General features: G+C 46.4%; 1 protein-coding gene across 11 annotated transcripts in view; it reads right to left on the bottom strand.

The window, feature by feature from the left end:
* Window positions 1–21187, bottom strand: part of ERC2 (ELKS/RAB6-interacting/CAST family member 2) — an 899314-nt gene that overhangs the window by 84604 nt on the left and 793523 nt on the right. For 3 of the 11 annotated variants that reach the window (XR_009247350.1, XR_009247349.1, XR_009247351.1), the window contains one exon: window positions 14762–14976. The exons of the other annotated variants lie outside the window; for them this stretch is intronic. The gene's annotated coding sequence lies outside the window, so the exon portion shown is untranslated. The remainder of the gene's footprint in view (window positions 1–14761; window positions 14977–21187) is intronic. 11 annotated transcript variants of the gene reach the window in all.

Below are 21187 nucleotides of genomic sequence, written 5' to 3'. Positions count from 1 at the left end.
GAGCAGGCAGGGCTTGGCAGACGCTGTGATTCACGCAGACCAGGAGCTATTTACAAGGAGAGTGCTCAAAACACAAGGATGCGTGTGGTTCTGACCAAAGCAGGAGTCGACTGAGGTCCAAAGCAAACATCCGCAATGCAGATAAACAAGTACAAGTCCAGAGCGGGTCTTGGCGGGGACAGGTCTCCCAGCCAGGGTCACTGCCAACTCCCAACCTCCTTGTCTTTGTTGAGCTTTCTCGCAGGCACCTCTCCCCCATCATTCTCATTGTGACCTCACCCTGGGAGACAGAGTCTACTTATCCTGCCAGTGAGAAAGCGGAGGCTCGGAGTAGGGAATCCACTTGGAGAAGGTCAGATAACACAGAGGCGATGGATGCAGAATTCCAATCCAGTTCTGCCTATCTAATATTATGATACATAGCTTCAGGAAAACAAACAGCAAAAGGCAATTCCACTGTTCTCTTAGGTCTTTTTGTAGGCATGTATATATGTATATATGTATGTATGTATGTATATGTATGTATGTATATGTGTGTGTGTGTGTATAAAAGCAGTGCTCGAAAATTCCAGGCCACGCTTTGTGAGTGATAATACTTTGACAACTTCAGCCTGTCTGCCAAGGAGCAGTCGATAAGGTGCCTTGAGATGTCCTACTGTGGGGTAGGGGAGAAACTTGGGGATAGAAGGGCACCTGGCAGAACTGGAAGGGGACAGGGTCAGAGCCACCCTTTGTAGGGCTTAGGGGAGCTTGTCAATGAGTCCTGCTTACTCAATGGCTGCTGCTGCAGCAAAGGAAACAAAAGCTGGTCTTGCTGACTTGGTGGCTTAGCCACTGTGGGTGTGCCCCATGTCTGGGCACAAACTCCGTTCATTCCATTTTTCTCTTCTGCTGAAAGGTGCCCGAGCAGTAAGTCTTTGTTTTGAAAATAAACACCCTCTTGGATCCTGCACATTCTGGGCCAATCCCTTCAGCCTTTATTGATGCTTCCCTCTCTCCCCTCTGCCCTCTCCTTCTGAGAAGATCGTTTTCTTTCACCCTCTGGGGACTTCTCTGGTAGAGTTGAGGGCATTGTGGGGATAGGTAAAGAAATATCTTATTTAGGAGGGGAAAGTGGAGAAGGTAGGGAAAAAAATTGGGTAAGAAGGAGGCTTTGCTTCTTTATCAGGAATTCATTTTCACCTCCTCTTTCCCTCACTGGGACTTCAGTTTTTTTCACACAATGACGAAGTATACTTTTTCAACAACTTAGAGTTAGAAATGACAGTCACTTCGGATCAGATTACTGAAGGCACTGGAGCTCATTTATCTAAAAAGCAAGCCAATAAGTGTAGACACCGAGGTAGTTAGATCAGAGCAGCTCTGGAAAGCCCCGACTCAGACCTGCTAAAATGATCTTCTTTCTCCTGCCCACCACCAGGCGCTGTCATGCTGCTCTTACAGACTCACTGCTTGCACTGATAACTGTGTCTGCCCAACTGTGCACAGAAGCAATCATCCCCTCACATTTGTGTGGACTGATGGGGCATGTGAAGTGTTCTTCTAACTCCATTTACTCATTCAAGCCAAATTCTCTGAGTATCTATTATATTATCAGATTCTGGATAACATCCCGGAGACGCAGTGGCAGCAAGGCCATGACATTCTATGCAACAGAAAGGACATAATGGCCAGCTAACAACAACTCAACCTGGGGTTAGACGTAATGCCCTTGACTCCTGGTCCTGTGCTCCTTCCACTTTACCATCCAACACACAAAGGTCAAGTTTGGATGAGACCTTGGTGCACATCAGTGCTTTTGATTTACTTCTGTGTGATCATCATTGGCAGGTAGGGTTGGACATGGGAAAAACGGGGAGACAGGACCCCACAAGGGATGCGAGTACACTGCAGTGCCACCTGAGCAATTCCAGGTTGCATGAGTCTGGGGGAAGGACCAGGACAAAAACAGCATGGGAAGATGCAGAAGCACACCATCCTCTCCTCTTCATGGCACACCTTGGTAAGTCTTTGAATTCTACCTGGCTGACTCCCCCTCCCGTCTCAGATAGCGGTTCTTGTTAACCCCTCCCCCAGGTTCTTCGTGCCTCCAAAAACATGTTTTAGTTTTCTTCTGAGACTTTGCTTTTTAAGAGAGAGTCAAGGGCATCCAGCTGGAGCCTCACTGATTATACTTTTCCTCACCTAGTAATTTCCCGCTCTTTCCTCACTTTTCCAGTTGGGGATGTGGCAGATGATTTTATGGGCAAATGAACTCTCCCCCACCTCTCCTCCAGGACCAATTACTGGAGGCATCTTGCTTTTATATCGCCTGCTAAGCTTCATCCGGCTCCCTCTCAGTCCATAAGGCACTCAATTATCTCCTGTCTCAAGAAAGACCATCTACTCCATAATCTTCTCTTTCTCCAGTGCCTACGACATCTACCCCTGTACTTCTTACTCTTCATCTTACCTCCTCCTACTATCCTGGCAATTTGGGATCATGTGCCAACACAGAAGTTTCCATGCCAAAGGAATAACCTTGCGCACCTTTTCCTATCCCCACCTTCACATTTAACACTGAACAGCTGACCTTTCTCCTCTCGCTGTGACTGTCTCCCTTGTCCACCTTGGATAAGACGTTTGGATTCCGCCCCAATCTTGCTGCTGGCCTCCTCTTTTCCCCTGCGCTGTCTTCTGAGTTTCATATTGACACACCTAAAAGAATTCGGAAGAGAAGCTGGCAAAGAGATGATCAAAACATAGAAGGAATTGGAGGAACTCAAAAATGCCCAGTATCATAGACATCAATGAATGAACATGTTTTAAGACCAATGTCAACAGGATTCAATGATTTAGAATAACACTCTTTTTGCTTTTTCTGAGCTAAATCCAAGCCTGAAAACACAATTGCAGGGATGAATAGGCTTTTTGTATCTTGCTGTTTTGTAACAAAACTTTACTAAGAAAGGGTCCCCTAGTGACTAGAACTACCAAATACAGGAAGGGGAGGAGAAATGTATAAGAAGTTGTAATAAATAGTTCTGTTTTATCTCAAGTTCTTTAATTATATAACTTCTCTTAGCTTTTCTCAAACGCACAGCTATAACTACTTTCATCATCTGTGTCACCATGATTCCTATCACTACCATCGACACTGCCAACATCCTCACCTTCATCACATTTCTAACCATCACCATCACTTGTCAGCATCACTGAATGGCCCTGCACTGTGGACCAGGTTGTGCGCTGCAACCTTAAAGTGAGTGCTCACGTCAGCTCGGAGAAGTCAATCTATCATTTCAGTGTTCACAGACTCATTCAGCACGACACAGTGGCTTTGTCTTAGAACTAACATTCAAATGTCCATGTGCTGGACCGGGACACTTGGCTTCCTGATGCCTGGGTTGCCTTTCTGGAAAGGTGAACGTGCCAACGACATATTCAGCAAACTATTACAGCTGAGAGAGGAATCTTTGAAACACAAGCAAGAAATCTTCCCATAAATTGCAAACATGTTGATGCCAGAACAGTTAACATCCCAGGCCTGGTCATACTGAGACAAGTTTGTCTCTCGGCACGCACATTTCCCAGCTTGTTAAATTGAGATGACTTTACATTCACTTGAGAAAATATTTGGCATCTTCTGGAAAAATGCTGAAAATCCAATGTGATGGTCAGGAGATAAAATCCTCTCTTTTCTTATTTGTTTAGAAGGACTGAGTGGTTTACAATGTTTTCTCTAGTCATACACACAAGAGAGTTTATTAAGCCAAAATCAAGACAGCCGTTTAAGTGTCAACCAAAAAAATAAGGTCAAAAAAGGCATAGATATGGCTTGCTCAGCTTCAACAGGATGCACTGAAACTAAATAGTGTTTTAATAGCATCTCTTCAACGTTTTGACCTCTAATGGGCGTTGCAGTACTATTTTAAGTTGAAATTTTTCTGTCCCATACCAAACTTCTTCAAAGACTCTCTCTCTCTCCATCCCTCACTCCTCTGGGAGATGGTGGAGGACAGAAGAGATGTGAGAAAGCCCTCTTGTAAATCCTTTTCCAAAAATCTTTGGCTGAACAAAGACTTTCTCCTTTAAGAGCAGGTGACAGAAAGATTTGTCCCATAGGCAGCGCATTAGGACTCTCTGCAGAAGTAAACAAATCTGTTATGATGAAAGCCGGACATTCCTCGGGGCCAGGATCTAATGAAAACGTCAGTGTTTTATGCAGTTTAAAAACTGACAATTCAACAGTTTTACAGGAGCTATTTAACATTTATCATCACTTACGAGAGCTCAAAAGTAGGCAAAAGGAAGGGCGACAGGAAAAAAAAAAAAAAAAAAAAAACACCACAAACCAAGTGACTCTTTGCTCAGAAGCGGCCGTGTTAACCTTAAGCCGTGAACGGTTTGCAGTCTGTCAGTGACCAGGCCCTCTCAGGCAACAGGGTGCAGGTCTTGACAAAGGCAAGTTGGAAATCCATATCCTCAGATAAAATAATCATGGCGACCACATTCTCTGCCTTCATTTACAGCTCACCTCATTAAAGATCCAACTCCTGGGGAACCAGGATGCTAGAGAAAGCCCTTACACCAACTGAAGCATTAAGAGCTTCTGAGTGTTTGCCAAATTCAGCCATAGGTACTATCTAAACCATCAGATAAGAGAACCATTAGATAAGAGAAATCTGTATCTCCCAAACAAGCAGAGAAGACAGAAGAAGGCACAGTCAATTCAAATAAATTGGAAGAGGAAAAAAATAAGAGAAAAAAAAACACATAAATTTGTGATATTAAGACATGCAAAATAAGAAGAGTTCATTTCACACACACTAGCAACAATAAATACAAATAGCTTAAATTCACCCATTAAAAGAATGAAACCAGATTTTTTTTTTCTTTAACAATCCAGTGTTATGCTGCTTATAAAAGTGGACGAACAAGACACAAAGTCTACAAATAAAATAATGGGAAGGGGCCCTGTGCGGTAGCCTAGTGGTTAAAGTCCTCACCTTGAATGCATCGGGATCCCATATGGGCGCCGGTTCTAATCCCGGCAGCCCTGCTTCCCAACCAGCTCCCTGCTTGTGGCCTGGGAAAGCAGTTGAGCACAGTCCAAAGCCTTGGGACACTAAACCCACGTGGGAGACCTAGAAGAGGCTCTGGGCTCCTAGCTTCAGATCAGCGCAGGCCCAGATATTGTGGCCACTTGGGGAGTGAATCAAGATCTTCCTTTCATCTCTTTTCCCCTCTGTATATTTGACTTGCCAATTAAGTAAATTAAGAAGCGTATACTTTTTTTAAAAAGGGAAAAACACCCCCAAACATACAAATCAAAACAATATTTCTACAGTAATATCAGAAAAAATAAAATTTTAAAGTGAAAGCATTAATACAGCAAGAAGACTGCTCTGAAAGACAAGCACAGCTTGTCAGGTGATGTGACATTAGACAACGATATTTCATAAAGTCAAAAACTCTTAAAAAAAAAAAGAAAGCAAAAATAGATAGAATCACTGAAAATTGACCAAATTCACAAAAAAACATATTTCTGGGAATTAATAACAATATAATTCTGAGAATTAATCATTAATAAAGATTTAGAATATTTCAGTTACATAATCAAAAAGCTTCTTCTAAAGAATATAAACAGAACATGCATCCATAGAGCTCTCCTCAAGCACACATGGAATACTTCCACAACATCACTGAACACGTGGCTGGCCGTGCAAAACGTCTCAACGCATCGCCAGAAATAGACACTTGACACCTGAACTTTTTTGCTAAAAGAATAACGAAATCCCAAAACCTCATATAACAAGGTCAGTTCACCCAACTCTGCCCTAAAACGGCTTGATTTTCCAAGCCATGTCTTCATGTGACCTCCCCAGGAAAACATTGTCCAATCAGCTTGGGTCCACCAGCTCCTCTCATGCCCAATCTCTTTCCTTCTTCTAGAACTCTACTGCATTTACTTCAGGTAAATTACCAGCCTCTAAAGTCACCCTACATTTGCTTACCGGTTTACTGCCTCTATCCCCTCTCCCACACTGCCAACTCCAGCTCTCTGATAACATAATGTGTTTGCAACATCTAATTCCTGGGATGGAGCCTGTCATGCTGCAGGCACTCAGTGAACACCTGTTGATATCAGCTGGGCTGGGTAGGATGCCCTGGTCAGAGCTTTTATGGAGACAGACTTCTCTCTCAGAACAAATCACAATACATTTAGATTATTTCTTATTATTTCAGGGAGACACGGTGAGTTTTTGGTCATCATATTTGCTGCAGGTGATAACCAAATAAAGTGCTATGTATCAATGATTAAACCATGGCCTTCTCCCTGCACTAGAAGAGGCCTAACACCAGGAGAAGCTGCCATTTTTGAAGCCATTTCGTGTTAATGCAGCAGCCTGATTCCTGACAGCCATGCCTCTGCTCCCTTCCACGGGACTTGTGCATTGTCCGCGTCGCATCTGTGATGTGTGAAGGCTGTGAATGAGTACAAAGAAAGCAACCTGAAAACATAATTTTCACCACATTCAGCCCTTCTGTTACTTGCCACACAGATAGCTTTGCCAGAGCTCATTGACTCAACTGATTTGTTATAAAAAGAAAAAGCTACATGGGCAAACAAGGACTGCATTAACAGAAATTAGACACAGAGCTTAAAATAATAGCTTATTGATTCAAGATTAGTAGTTGTATTATCAGTCCAATGGGTAAAGAAGTAATCACCATTTGACCTTGGACATATCACTCAGTGACCTAAGCCTGAGCTTCCACATCTATGAAATGGTCATAATATTAGTACTTCATAGGATGCTATGGATACTAATGAAATTACTCAATAAAAGCAATCAATAATAGTGTGTGTCCCAGTGAGCTGACAAATACTGCCAAGATTTTAAATCCATGTACATTCAGTTCTGTTACTGACTATGTGCTGATTTACAAGTCTGGCTCAAGAAAACAGTATAGCTTATATAGTTTATTTTCTCAAAAAGAGCTTTATTTCGTTTCATTTTATTTTAAAACCAGAAAGACAGATGAAGAGATGGGGAATTTCCATCCACTGGTTTACTCTCCAAATGCCCACAATGCAGGGATGGGCCAGACTTAAGTTAGGTGCCCAGGACTCAATCTGAAGTTCCTCATGTGGGTGGCAGTAAGCCATCACCTACTGCTTCCCAGGGTGAGCACCATCAAGAACCTGGGACTCAAGCTAGGGCCTCCAACATAGAATGTAGGCAACCCAAGGGGCATCTCAGCCATTGTACCCAAAGCCCAGCCAAAGAAACGTTTCTGATAAAACTGGCTTCCAGAGCCTTTTCAGAGATGTAGCACTGTTACAGAATGACTCTGAGTCTGATTAAATCCATCCCTTGTTGCTGGAGTGGAGTTTGAAAAACCCTCACTAATGCCAGATGTATCTGCTGAATGATCTTTTTACTGAAGATTTCAGGAAGATGGGGCTGCTAGAGGGGCAGCCAAGATGACAGCATTGATTAACAAAGGGGCAGATTGTCTGGGGACATTCTTTGACCTTACCCTCCTCCAGTAGAAGGAATTATTCTAGAATGGAAAGTTTCCACCACAAACATCTGCTTGCCAGATCTGCCTCAATATTGGAGCCACCGGTGAGAGCCAGCAGGCAACATGGACTTGCCTTGGGACTGGCAGCTACTCAAAGAAGGGCACAACTAAAACATCAAACTCCTTGTAGAAGACGGAAGCTGTGCAGTTTTGATGGGTACTGCACATTCCACCTAAGTGCAATGCCACTTTTCCTTATTTTTTTTGGGGGGGGTGGATATCTGCTGACCAAAAGCTCCTAGGAATTCCAGAAAATTCTTAAAAGCTAATATTTAAAAATTCAATACTTTTTTTTTAATTTCTAGAAGTCACAACATGGTCTATAAACTTTTCAGAGAACAAGTCCCATAGGGCATACTATTCCAGGCTGGGTTTGACGGTGTCATTTGCAGTCCACAGGTCAGGAGCTATTGGTGCAGAAAATAGAATTTGTCTGTCAAGCCAGGGTTTTCAACATCAACAGTATTGACATTTTGGGCTGGATTATTCTTGGTTACTTTTCACAAGGCTCCCGGCCTCTACTCACTAGATATCAATAGCATCTCTCCCTCTTCCCACTCCCACACAGAAACTTGAGGTGTGATGACCAAAAATGTCTCCAGACATGTCTGCAGGTAGTATGTAGAGCAAAACAGCACCCTGCTCCCATTGAAATTCACTCTTATATATTTAATCTTGTCCCAAAGGCCAAGAAGCAGTGAAAATCACGGTTTTAAACTTTCTCAGGGTTACAGATATTTCGTGAGAGCTCTTAGTGCGGCAAGATGTGCTGGACAAAAGTGAATACTGAGTAAGAAATTCTCAGCTGGAATACTCATACATCGAGTTGGCAGATTCCGATAAGATCCTTAAAAATGAAGATTTTATTCATCTAACAATTTTTTATTATTATTATATTTTGGACAATCTTTACCAGTTTTACACTTCAGGGTTATTTTCTAAAGTGGTATCTCGGGGGGGGGAAGAGTCTTAGATGGGTAGAATCAAGTTCTACTCCTGGCTGTTCTGGGAGCCAATAATGTGAAATTAGCCAAGGCAAATCCTTCTCTGGGCCTCAGTTTACCCATCTCATATGGGACACAAAGCAGAGAAGTAGAACCAGGATAGGGCATGGAAGGGGATTTTCCCCACCCACTACCCACTCAAAACACAGTCCTGGGATTCCAACTGGCATTCGAAGAGGCAGAGAGCTGAACCACCACCGCAGAAGACGTTAGCAAGAAAGAGAACAACTCTGAAGTTGTGAGCTGCTCCCAGAATGGAGAAATGCCACCCGCAGGGGGGGACAGGACCAGAGAGGTGCAGGAACTGAGGATGCCTGATACTCCTGCAGAAAAGGCCCCCAAAGAAGGAAGAGATCAATCATTCCAGAAAATACACAAAGCAGGTTCAAAGGGCTTAGCAAATCCCAGGACAATGGGATGGAAGCAAATACCAGAAAGGGTCTGGCAAAAGGATTCACTTGTCAATGTAAAGGAAAACAGTCCACAAGGGTCTGGAGAGGAAGGCTCAGGCTGTCTTCCAGGAGTGCACATCAGGCAGGCTTGGTCAGCACAGCAGGTGCAACGAGCCTCTTCACCCTCATCCAGAAGATGAGGCAGGCATAACCTCTCACCTCCATAAGCCACAGCTGTAGTTTATATAGATGTGCATATATGTGTAGCTTATATATAGATAGGATTTCAAATCAAGATAGTGTGACTATTTTCTTTGTTTTATACTTTGTTGAAGAGCCTCTTTCTGCATGCAAGCTCATCTTTGAATCCATGTTTATGACAGCGATTTAGAATGGTCAGTGCCAACTCAGGAAGAAGGCAAAGCATGTGCTCTGGGGAAGATGAGCCGTACATAACCATACTGATCCTTTCCAAAGCTGCCCATGTGGATATGCATCAGAGCTCTGAAGTCAGAATCCCCAAGGCAGAAACCAGGAGAGTGCCCAGGAGGCCCCTCTGCACAGTCTGGGCGGTAGGCCATCGGAGACACCCCTACAGGCCCTGCCAAGTGGTGTCTGGACAGGAAGCTGGACGGACAAATCTGGGCATAATTCATGCTTGCTTCTGACCACAGCAAGCCCATGACACAGTCTACTTCCACAGGTTCATTTCAGGGCCAAACACAATGCCGATAGACACCAAGCAGGTAATTTGAACAAGAGAAGTAAGCTAGCTGTTCAGCAAGGTCAACACTGGACAGGTGGCCAAGGAGCTTGCTGGGGGTCTCTCGTGGCAATGTGGTCTGGTGAAACAGAATCACCTGCTTTTTCCTGAAAATCCAAAATCCTGGAATTACAGCTTCATGTTCAGGGCTTTGGAAACTTGTGTGGACCTGACAGACACAATCCAGGCAGAACTGCCATGCAGGCTCTGCTGGGGCTGTGCTGTAGGAACTGCTCCCTTCTCAGAGACAGGCGAGGGCTTTGCTAGCAAATAGAAACCTGTGTATCTTGAGTGACTATCTTCGTTCATTTGTTAGCTATTTTTAAAGCTACTGAGACTGCCCCCAAAGCTTAACCCCTCCCTGTCTTTCGGTGTTCTGCCGTGGCTATATGCAGACAACCAGTGAGTGGTCTTTAGACACTCTAAAAATGTCAGAGCTCATGTCACGAGTGCAGGAAATGAGTGCCTCCTGCCTATGGGAGAGTTCTGCCGCTCTGAGAAGAAGCAGAGACACGCAGAGCCGGGTACCCTGGACTGTCGCTCCCTCGCAACTGGAGAGCAATGAAAATAGGGGCTTATGGAAAAGTCAGTGGGCCAGGAACACAGGGGATTCGAAGACAGAGCCAGTGTTCCACTTCCTCTGTGACAACCAGCATTGAATCGGAACCTCCCATACGCTGTTCTTGGTGTTGTCGCTGTGAAGTCAAGCAGCACAGCCTCACTAAATGCCTTTAGGTGGCTGGATGGATAAAGAAGGCATGAGACGTCACTTTTATCTCTTAGCCCTGAAATGGACCACCCTCTATGGCAAGGACTCTGCGATTTTCTTGCATTTGTAAATGATATCACTGTGCCAGATCTTGGTCAGTGTGTTCCTGAACCAAGAAAGAAAGAGATGGAAAACCTGCCTTACAACTGCATCCTGGCTGGAAGGTAAGATGGAACATGGGCAGAGACGCTTCTGCAACAGGAAGACAGCGGGGGAAGACAGCCCTTCGTCCCTACAGCTGCTGGCTACGTCCAAACATTTCTGCCAAGGCTGCCACCTCTCCCCTCTACCCTACGTAGACAGGCACCCTCCAGGAGTTGGTGAAGGCCCTTTGCTCTCCAGAGGAAAACAAAACAGACGTGTGCCAGAGGGAGGCACTGGGAGAGTTGGAGGAGCCAAAGAAAGGTCCTGGACACACAGTCAGGCACAGTGCACCTGGTGCTGGGATTTGCTGGGAATGTCTCCTGGAGGCACAGCGCTGCACCCCATGTGCACCCTGCACTGGGGTCCCTCCTCTGCCGCTTCCCTAGTTGTGCAGAAGGCTCTTTCTGTGGCAGCCTCTGCAAGCAGAATTCGGGCTACAGCAGGAGGTGATGACAGCGCCCCAGGGACACATCCCTGGTCCCCCTTCCACACCACCAACCTTGCCTCTCCCTGGAGGCATAGCTGAGCTCAGTCTATATCCCAGCAGGCTCTCCCACATCCCCTCCACGCAAGGCTTGCTCCAGAGCGAACCTGCTCTTCTGTTCCCTGCCCTTCTGTAGTGCCTTTACTCATCCTCCGGAGTGTCTTCCTGTGTGTGAACATGCGGTTGTTTGCTAAAACCTGCCCAGCCTCTGAGCTGTAAGTTCGCAGAGAGTGGGGACAGGGAGTGCCTACACTGTCTATTTGAGTGTCTCCACCCAGGAGGGCAGGCTGGCTTCCACTTAGTTACAGGAAGGACTCTGTCCTATACTGTGCAACCCCAGGGACCAAGGGAATTCTCTACCCTGGACACCCTTACAAGCTAAGGGGGCAGTGAGAGGATTCAGGAATACCTAGCCCTCTCCCCCATCCCCTACTGGCCTTGCGGGCACCTCCAAGCCGACCATTTACCCCTCTGGAGAAAATCTCAAATGAGGACCTTCTTTATGAGCAAGGAACACCCCAAAACTGGAATCCTAATTTATTTTTCCATTACTGTCAAAGTTAGAGCTGGGGATAGTGAAAACACTAAAAAGACCAAAAGTAAAAAACAAACCAAAACACAAACAAACAAATAACCCTTGTTCTTGGATCCAGAAGTCCTAGCTCTTTAAGAAATCTCCTTGCCTCAAATCCAATTCATCTTTCAAAAAAAAAAAAAAAAAAAAACCAAATCATAATTAAAATGTTTCTGCCTCTCTCATCATTAAGACTATCTTTGAAATATACGATTTCTCCCGTTCCATAAAAATGACACCAGCTATCTTATTCTCAAATCACACAGTATATTAAACACCCCCAAAAAACAAAATTGATATTCACAGGTAATTTTTAAAAAAGACAAAACCCAAGGTGGAACATGTCTTTCCCAAAGCTAACCACAGGCAATGAGAATCCTTCTAGGGTCCCACCCATACCGAGGATTCCACACTCAGCACCTCACTCTTGCAAGGCCACGTGTACTCAGTTCCTACCATACGACTGAGCACCACTCTCACCTAGGCAACTCTAGAGGACCGGGAAACAACACAAATGCATGACAATGAGATGGAACTCAATTTTCTCCATTGACTCTTTAGTAACTTGTCAAGTCCTTGGCTATGATAAGGCCGGTAATATTGACCGACACTAATATCAGCTAATGTGATCCATGTATTACTATGGCAACACACAAAGCAATGGGAGAGGAGTTTAGAAACACTTACTTCAGCGACCAAGGCTACTGCTGAGCTCCCACAACTCTCTCTTTTCCTCCTTCCCTTTCCTTAGGCTTTTTTGCTGACACCACATTCAGCCGGCAGGTTTGAGGATGGCAAAGCAAGCCAGGGCAGGGGGGCCCAGTCCTGGAGGAGGGAGGGAGGAGCACTAAAGGAGGCTTATAAGGTAGGCAGGGGCCAGAGCATGCCAGGCCTTGCAGGCCTTAGGCAAGCGTTTATATTTATTACAAGTACAAAGGGAACTGCCTAGGGGGTGGGGGCTGTTAGGAAGTGAGACTATGATGTCATGTGCATTTAGAAAGATTGCTCTGCTTAACTGTCTGATGAATGTATGCTTTCTGTCCTGGATCAGATCAGAGGCTCCTGGATGGCAGGACTACAGCCACACCCCTTTGATGCCCCACATCACACCTTGGCAGAATTTTAAACCAATGGCTTTCCACATTGGCGAGCCAAGGGATTCCACGCAAGTTTACGCAAGCACAGCTGGCTGTGCCCCACTCACAGAGCTCCAGCAGCTCTGAGTGAGGCCTGAGAATTTACTTGGCTAAGAAGGTGACAGGTGATGCTGGGGATGGGGCTGCTGCGTCAGGCATCGCATTGAGTGCTACTGCTTTAGCACGTCGGCTGAAAGCATGGGAACATGCTTTCAGAAGAATACATAGTGAGTCCGATGACTTCAGTGTCACCCCATACAGCAATCATCTATTCAATTTAATTCAATTTGGATTTGGTCTCACTGGTAATCACTTAATTCTAATTTTAATTTAAAAATTATTCTGGGGCGCAGGGCAAATGGCTCAATGGCTAAGTTCTCACCTTGCAAGTGATGAAATCCTACATGGCCACCGATTCATGTCCCGTTTTCTCCACTTCCCATTCAGCTCCCTGCCGATGACCTGGGAGAGAAGTGCAGGATGGCCTAGAACCTTGGTACCCCACATCTGTGCGGGAGGCTTGGAAGAAGCTCCTGGTTCCTAGCTTCAGATTGGCTCAGCTCCAAACGCTGTGGCCATTTGGGGAATGAACCAGTGGATGGAAGATCTTTCTGTCTCTCCTTCTCTGTGTAAATCTGATCTGCCTTTCCAATAAAAATGAATGAACCAAAAGAAAAAAATCATTCTGTTTATCACATTGTGTACTAACCAAAGGACTAAGCTACTGTATGCAAAAGTACTGTGAGAGCAAGCAGATCATTAGACAAGATGAGACACTTAAGAGACCACATTGCCAAGTTTAATTATAAATTAAACGTCATCCAAAGCTTTTTTTTTTCAAACTATTTGATTTATTTGTGTAGGCAGTTACTACCTGCCTCGACCCAGAAAAAAGATGAGGTGGTGAGGTATCCCTTGATGCTGTTCCAAAACTGAAAGTTAAACCAAACTTCTTAGAACTCAGGAATAAAGTTCACCATAGCCCATGGCTGTTCAGTTTCAAAACATGCAACATTTAAGTATGCACACATTATGAAATGAAGTTGATTTAAACACTTTCCTAGAAGGAAGCCTTAAAGATTCCAGTTCAGGGGCTTTTGATGCCAAAGCAGAAATGCAACTTAAGGATGCAAAGTAAATGCAGCCCGGGCAATGACACAAGAATACATTTCAGACAGAGGAGAGCTGGGTACAGGCGGCCAAGCAAGAAGCACGGGGCCACTGCCCCTTAGTCTCCGCGGGTTTACTCTGCTCTGCCACATGTGAGGCTGTGGTTTCCAGATGCAAATGCCCATCCACCCGGAAATCATTACGGCAGGTCAATCAACAACAGGCTAGTTCAAACTCTGGGACAACTTGGGGTTTAGGGGTTCAGTAGGAAAGTTTCTCGGGGGGGGCGGTTCATGTTCAGCTTGGAGAAGGAGCTGCTGAACACGTGCTGGCACTGCCTGGGGCTGTGCCTGAGCACACAGGGATGGCACCGAGTGAAATCTCCTCCATTCACGGTAGTTTTTTAGGATCTCAGGGCCTGTGAGGTTGACTGGGGAAACAGAGACTCTAAACATCAAAGCCACAGAATCAAAACAAGAAAGCCTGTGGACAATCATTGGCCTTGCAAAGCAAATACAAAATATAATTGGCATTAAATAGCAGCCAACGCATGATCCTCTTCCCCACTCACGTAACAGGAAACAAACAACACTGTGTGCGGCCACTGGTGAGGCAGAGGAGACAATTAACATGGGGTAGGGGCAGGAGGATCAATTTGGATTCTTGTTCTATGCCGGCGGGAATCATGAACCAGCCTATCAATTCAATATAAAAACAGGAACGCCTAGACTCCGGCAAACAGTCAACGTACGTGAGCCCCCACGTTCAAGGTCATGGGAAACCCAGCACCCCATGGCATTTGCAGTTACCCACCTCCAAAAGGGTAGACGTAAACACTGGACCTGCACGGGTGTTAAACCGCCACTGGATCCTCCCTGCTGTCTCCCTCCTCTTCTTCTTTACAGACAGGTAAAGTTGGATCTCTTGCAGGAACTGGGGGTTCCCACTCTAGGCAAAGGTTGGACAGGTGATCAATGTACAGCATGAGATTTGGCTGTGCCTATGTGCCTCCGACAGAGCTGGATCATCTGGGGCAATGAAAATTATAAGCAACAAGAAAGGAGTATTAACAGCGAGGGTGGGGAGACCCAGGCAGCACATACAAGTTTCTAGGACACCAGCATCCATTCCTTTGCTCGTTCAATCGTTCCGCGCAACACCCACTCAGTACTGTGCCAGGTTCTGAAGACAGATTTGTAACAAATGTGAACTCAAGCCTTGCCCTCATGGAGCGTAAGGATGAACAGGGGAACGACCAGGAGACCAACGTACCGCGTATGGGAACCTACAAGGTGCTGTGAGGCACAAGACAAAGGCAGCCCACTCACACCAGGACTCAGCAGTCGGGGAAGGCTTCCTAGAAGAAGTGACATTTAGCACTGAGCCTGGAGGACCCACAGAGTTAGCTGGATGAGACCAGGGTGGATCTGCCCATGTCAAACTCTTAAGGTAGGCGTGCATGGCAGGTCTGAAGGGCTGGAAGCTCTTTATTCTGGGCCATTCTCTAGCCCATAAAGCTACATCCAATCAGAACTCCCAGATTTGGGATCTGTGCCATCCATCACAAGCTACTTACACAGATTCTCACAAAAGGAAAGAACTCAGACGATACAGAAACTATTTCTATGAGAGGAGAGGAAAAGCAAAACAACAGTGTGGAGCTGGAACTTTCCCTGGGGACCAAATCCAATCGCAAAGATCTGTTTCCTGCAAATCAGCCTTTGGGGTAGGCGAGATACCATCCTCACTGAGGGCTGTGTTGGAGCACAGACGATGCAGGCCTGAGAGCTGGCATCGCCCCTTCTTCCCTTGGGCTCTCTCCCTTTACCCCAGCTTCTCTCCCATGGGTCTGGGAAATTGCACAGAAAGTACATCGGCCTTCCTGTCCTCGGCATTTTTGATGTCTGAAAAGCTATCTAACGTGTTGACTCCCACTTGCCTTATACAGTTCAGAGAAACCAAAAAAAAAAAAAAAAGCTTATGAAGCCAATCGTGTCAGGGGGCCTCCTTGTGGGAGAAACAAAACAAAAAGTCTGTGAAAGTCTCAGTAGCCTGAGAGCTGTCCGGGATTCTAGTTGCCTTCTCATTATGAAAGAGACCATTGTGCGGGATGGCTAAAGGAAGGGCAGTAAGTACATGGTCATTTTTACCCACAAACGCACAGTCCCAAGTAACATTCATTTATATTTTAATATGATCATGTAACTCAAGTCCTGCAAACAACATCCCTGAAAGAACACAGGATGAAACAGACCTTTCCAAGAAGCAGAGCACGTAACTACTTTAAAGACAAAGAAAGGATGTCTTTTTAGCCTATGACAACACAAATTTGTTTGGGTTTTCCCTCCACTAAGTAAGTAAGCAATTAGTTTTTTTTTTCCAATAAAAATATCCCCATGCATGTGCAAACACCAGGGGCAATCATATAATTACCCTGCCCAATCAGATTCAATTGAGTTCCCACTGCTCATTAACTTCACATCCCAATGAGGTCTTTACGGAAGCCCTTCCCGTCTCCTTACAAAGGTCCCTATGATACTGGGAGCAGCCCTGGGACTAGCTCATGCAGGACAATCATCCCCCAACCAGCAGGGCCAAGGACAGCCTACTCCTGTTGCCCTCTGAAAAAAAAGGAAAGAATTCCAAGACACACTAACTTAACCACCCCTGCTCCATTTCGGGATCTCACTTCTAAATATAATAGTAACCTTTCACCTCCACACTTTAAGTGTCGTAATTATGTAATTAAAACCAATTATGTCATTTAACAGAGACTTTTTCAAGCCAATTACTTCAATCATTGACCTCAGAAGATTTCCCACACTGACCCGCGACAATGAAGATGGGGATAAATTTAGACACTGGCTTTGAAAGGCTGGCATGGCCTAGCTGAGTGGGTTACAGCTAGTCTAGATTCTTCTAGACGCCAGATTTGCACCTGACACCACCACTGCTCCTCTCCATAGTAAAGGATGCTTGCTTGGCTTCTTTTTCATTCCCACCCTGATACTAACACCCATGTTACAGACGAGGAGGAAGAAGAGTCTTAGGAAGTTAGTAAGGTTATCTTTCATTAAGTGGTTAAAGGCAAAGCCAGCGTATTATCCCGTGTCTCCTGCTGTTGCCTGTTTGAGAGCGAGGGAGACAGGGCAGGTGGAGAAGGAGTGAGAATTCTTACTCCCACTGGTTTCCATTTCCCTCAGTTTGAGGATTTACCTCAGTTTTCCTTTGAGGCAGCACAACAGCTCACCTTTAGACCACCGGCAGCATTTGAAGCTCCCCGCCAGCACGCAAGGTTATGACATCATAATCTAGGCGCAGCCAATCAGCACCTGATAGTCCCTTTGGCTGCACTAGTTCCGGGGAGGAGCTCCCGACCCAGTCACAGCCAATCAGGCAGCGCCTTCCATAAGACGCTCTTGGGAGAGTCCAGCCCCGTTCTTCCTAACCGTGCTTGCCTGTGAGCGGAGGCACAAGTGGGTGGTTTGCCGCTCTCTTGCCATCATTGAGGGCCTCAAGGAGAATTGGGCCAAGAAACCAGGGGTCAGAACAGGTTTCAGGAAACAAAAAGTAGGACCCTGGGACACGGGTTAGTCCAGAAGCACCTTGGAGAAGATAGGAGGCGCGTCCCCGCACCTGACTTGGATGTGTGTGTATATATAATGACAACGATGTTGACTGAACCCAAGGCTCCTTCTGGCAACACAGTTAAACGCCAGTGTTTTAGCTGTTCAAGGAAGATGTCATTTTACCGGCACGAGGAAGCCTTTCAATCTGCAAAAAATAATTTTTATCGCAGACTAAACATCCCTGTTGCTTTGGGTTCCTCTGCTTTTCTTTGAGGCTGTGAGACCTCCTTTGACCTTGCTCTCGTGGTACCTGTGTGCCCTCTGACCCCTGGATTCATAGCAGGTGCCAGAACTCAGGACACTGGGCATTCGTTAAAATGGAGCCTTTGCGGGAAAGTGAAGAAAGAGCAAGAATTTCGCCAATGGCTGTGTTTTCAACCTTGGTGCTGAAAGACATTCAGGGCCAGATGAAGTCGGCTGTCAGGAACAGCTCTGTGCCTTGCTGGCTGTTCAGCTTGTCCCTGGTTTCTACCCTCTAGATGTCAGTGGCACCTCTTGTCTTCCACTTAGGCCTCATCAGAAGCATCTGCGGGCACTCCCAAAAGGCCAGCAAGAGTTCCAGCCCATCCCTGGTTGAGACCCAGTGTTTTAACGGAACATTTCAGGTATTTATTGGGCTTTCCTCGCAGCATTTTTTTTCAAGTGTGATTGATTTCTTGTGATATTCATCTGCTACTTATCCAGTGTGAGAATGAGGGAGTCAGCACCACTCTCTTTAGAACTTTACAAGAGTTCCTGAGGATAGCAAAACTTTTGTCTGTTGTGGCTAAAAAGCCACATAAAACTTGCTCTAACCTGTCAAGGGCCCTGATGGGAGAAAAACGTGACAAGTAGAAAAATTTTACCTAAAGATCAGCAAGAGGGAAAAAAAAGAGAGAGAAAATTATAAGTAGAGAAAGGGCAACCATCTAATGAGTTGCGAAGTAGGGTTTTGGCCTCCCAAGTCTACAGGAAAGAAAATGGTACCTTAAGAATACGGTTGTGTTTTCTAGAGTCAAGTCGTGCCAAATTGGGGAAGAGGCTGGATGCAACACAAATGATCTCTCTCATAAAGACCTAAAATTCATTATTTTTGTGGGAAATAAATAAAACAAAGTTCAAAGAATTTTAAAACCTCGCTTATTTGGATAAATTGGTGAAGACGTTGAAACGCAGCAGAATTGATGGATTTATAAAATATTCTTCAAGGAAAGATGTTTCTTTGCCCTAGAGTGCCACAAGTGACTTATGAATGGGCTGGCAGGGGCTCCCTCTGGCAGGGTTGACTAGAAGGAGAAGCTAAGCTAGAATTCAACAAGTTAACAATTGGGAGGAGGCTCTTTTTGACACCTACAAGCCTTTTCCCCACTGTCAAAAGGCACCTGAAATACCTGTACAAAAAATATCTTGGTTTCCCTAAAATGTAACTGTTAGTAGCCTGTAATGGACTGGTAGCCTTTCTGACAACAGAAGGTCAATTAACACACCTGCTTTGTATGTTGTATGTATCATACATAGTCAAAAACACATGAAAGCCTCAGGAAATGACTTTTGAATGTGAAGTGCAGTTTACTGGAGAGACCGACTGCTCAGGCAGAGGTGGTTAAGCTCACGCAGCTGGTTAAGCCGATCCTCACAGCGCTGGAGTGTCGAACAGCATCAGGAGAGCTTACGAATGGCTGCAGCCGTGTGGTACAGAGGGCAGTTCATTCATGCAGTTGCACATTTTTATATTTACATTTCTCTGCACTTGGAAAGGCATCACATACAATCTGTAACAACTGTGTGTGTGTGTGAACGGTTGATATTTTTAATACAGATTTGTGTGTATTTAATGAGTAGATGATACAATGGACTTTTCCTATATACTTGATGCATTTCTGAGATACTTTTAATTTTCTGAAATGTCTAGGCTATTTGATTTCAAATTCTTAAAAATCTTTCCATGTCCCCCCTTGGCCCCCGAATCAGAAATTCTTTATACACATGGACCCGCACAGTGTAAGACAGTGTGCTTTCAAGTGTCAACTGCAATTTGGCCTCTTCATGAGCTAATTGTATCCTTGAACAAGTAGCTGAGGCTAGCCCAAGAGTTCCAGAATCTGGGGGCCCCAGGGAGGCTCTGCTTTAACACATGGGCCTCTGAGAACAAAGTCCTGGTCAAGTAGGTCGGAAGAACCAGGTGGGTTTGCATGGGCAGGCAGGCCTTTGTGGGTCTAAGTACTTGACCTGCTTCATTCTGGGGAGCAGCTTTCTGCTCTTTCATTGTGTTTTCAAAAGGGTCTAAAACTCAAGAAGTAAATATTAAGCAAGAGTTAGTATAAAGCTGCCCCTGAATTTGAAAAGCCTTTTTTCCTAAAGTCAATGCATCTATTTTATGTATAAAGTCCCACAATTTTTGAGTGGATTTCTAGACTTGTGCAGTCATCACTACAAAGCAGTTTTAGAATATTCCAGTACAGGAGGGCTGCGGGAGAGGACGTCTAGCTCGGATCCCGAACCCAGTCCGCCATGTGCCCATGGCTCATGGCGGGCTGGGCCCGGACATGCCTAGGTGCGGCCTGCTTCCTTCTGGGGTGAGTACGCCGAGGGGGGAGGCCTCCGTGACTGGGCATGTCCAGGACCCACCCAACACCCTCATTGGGTGGTGGGTGAACGGGATTGGGGAGGGGCGCAACCTCGGGCCTGCAGGATTTAACTTCCGGCTGCCAGAGGCAAGCCGAGGGCTGCGGGAGAGGACGTCTAGCTCGGATCCCGAACCCAGTCCGCCATGTGCCCATGGCTCATAGCGGGCTGGGCCCGGACATGCCTGGGTGCGGCCTGCTTCCTTCTGGGGTGAGTACGCCGAGGGGGGAGGCCTCCGTGACTGGGCATGTCCGGGACCCACCCAACACCCTCATTGGGTGGTGGGTGAACGGGATTGGGGAGGGGCGCAACCTCGGGCCTGCAGGATTTAACTTCCGGCTGCCAGAGGCAAGCCGAGGGCTGCGGGAGAGGACGTCTAGCTCGGATCCCGAACCCAGTCCGCCATGTGCCCATGGCTCATGGCGGGCTGGGCCCGGACATGCCTGGGTGCGGCCTGCTTCCTTCTGGGGTGAGTACGCCGAGGGGGGAGGCCTCCGTGACTGGGCATGTCCGGGACCCACCCAACACCCTCATTGGGTGGTGGGTGAACGGGATTGGGGAGGGGCGCAACCTCGGGCCTGCAGGATTTAACTTCCGGCTGCCAGAGGCAAGCCGAGGGCTGCGGGAGAGGACGTCTAGCTCGGATCCCGAACCCAGTCCGCCATGTGCCCATGGCTCATAGCGGGCTGGGCCCGGACATGCCTGGGTGCGGCCTGCTTCCTTCTGGGGTGAGTACGCCGAGGGGGGAGGCCTCCGTGACTGGGCATGTCCGGGACCCACCCAACACCCTCATTGGGTGGTGGGTGAACGGGATTGGGGAGGGGCGCAACCTCGGGCCTGCAGGATTTAACTTCCGGCTGCCAGAGGCAAGCCGAGGGCTGCGGGAGAGGACGTCTAGCTCGGATCCCGAACCCAGTCCGCCATGTGCCCATGGCTCATGGCGGGCTGGGCCCGGACATGCCTGGGTGCGGCCTGCTTCCTTCTGGGGTGAGTACGCCGAGGGGGG

This window comes from Ochotona princeps, chromosome 21 (assembly GCF_030435755.1).
Source record: "Ochotona princeps isolate mOchPri1 chromosome 21, mOchPri1.hap1, whole genome shotgun sequence".
In the NCBI taxonomy this organism is placed as follows: domain Eukaryota; kingdom Metazoa; phylum Chordata; class Mammalia; order Lagomorpha; family Ochotonidae; genus Ochotona; species Ochotona princeps.
The sequence above is the reverse complement of the archived record's forward strand: the minus strand, read 5'-3'. Positions and strand labels throughout refer to the sequence as shown.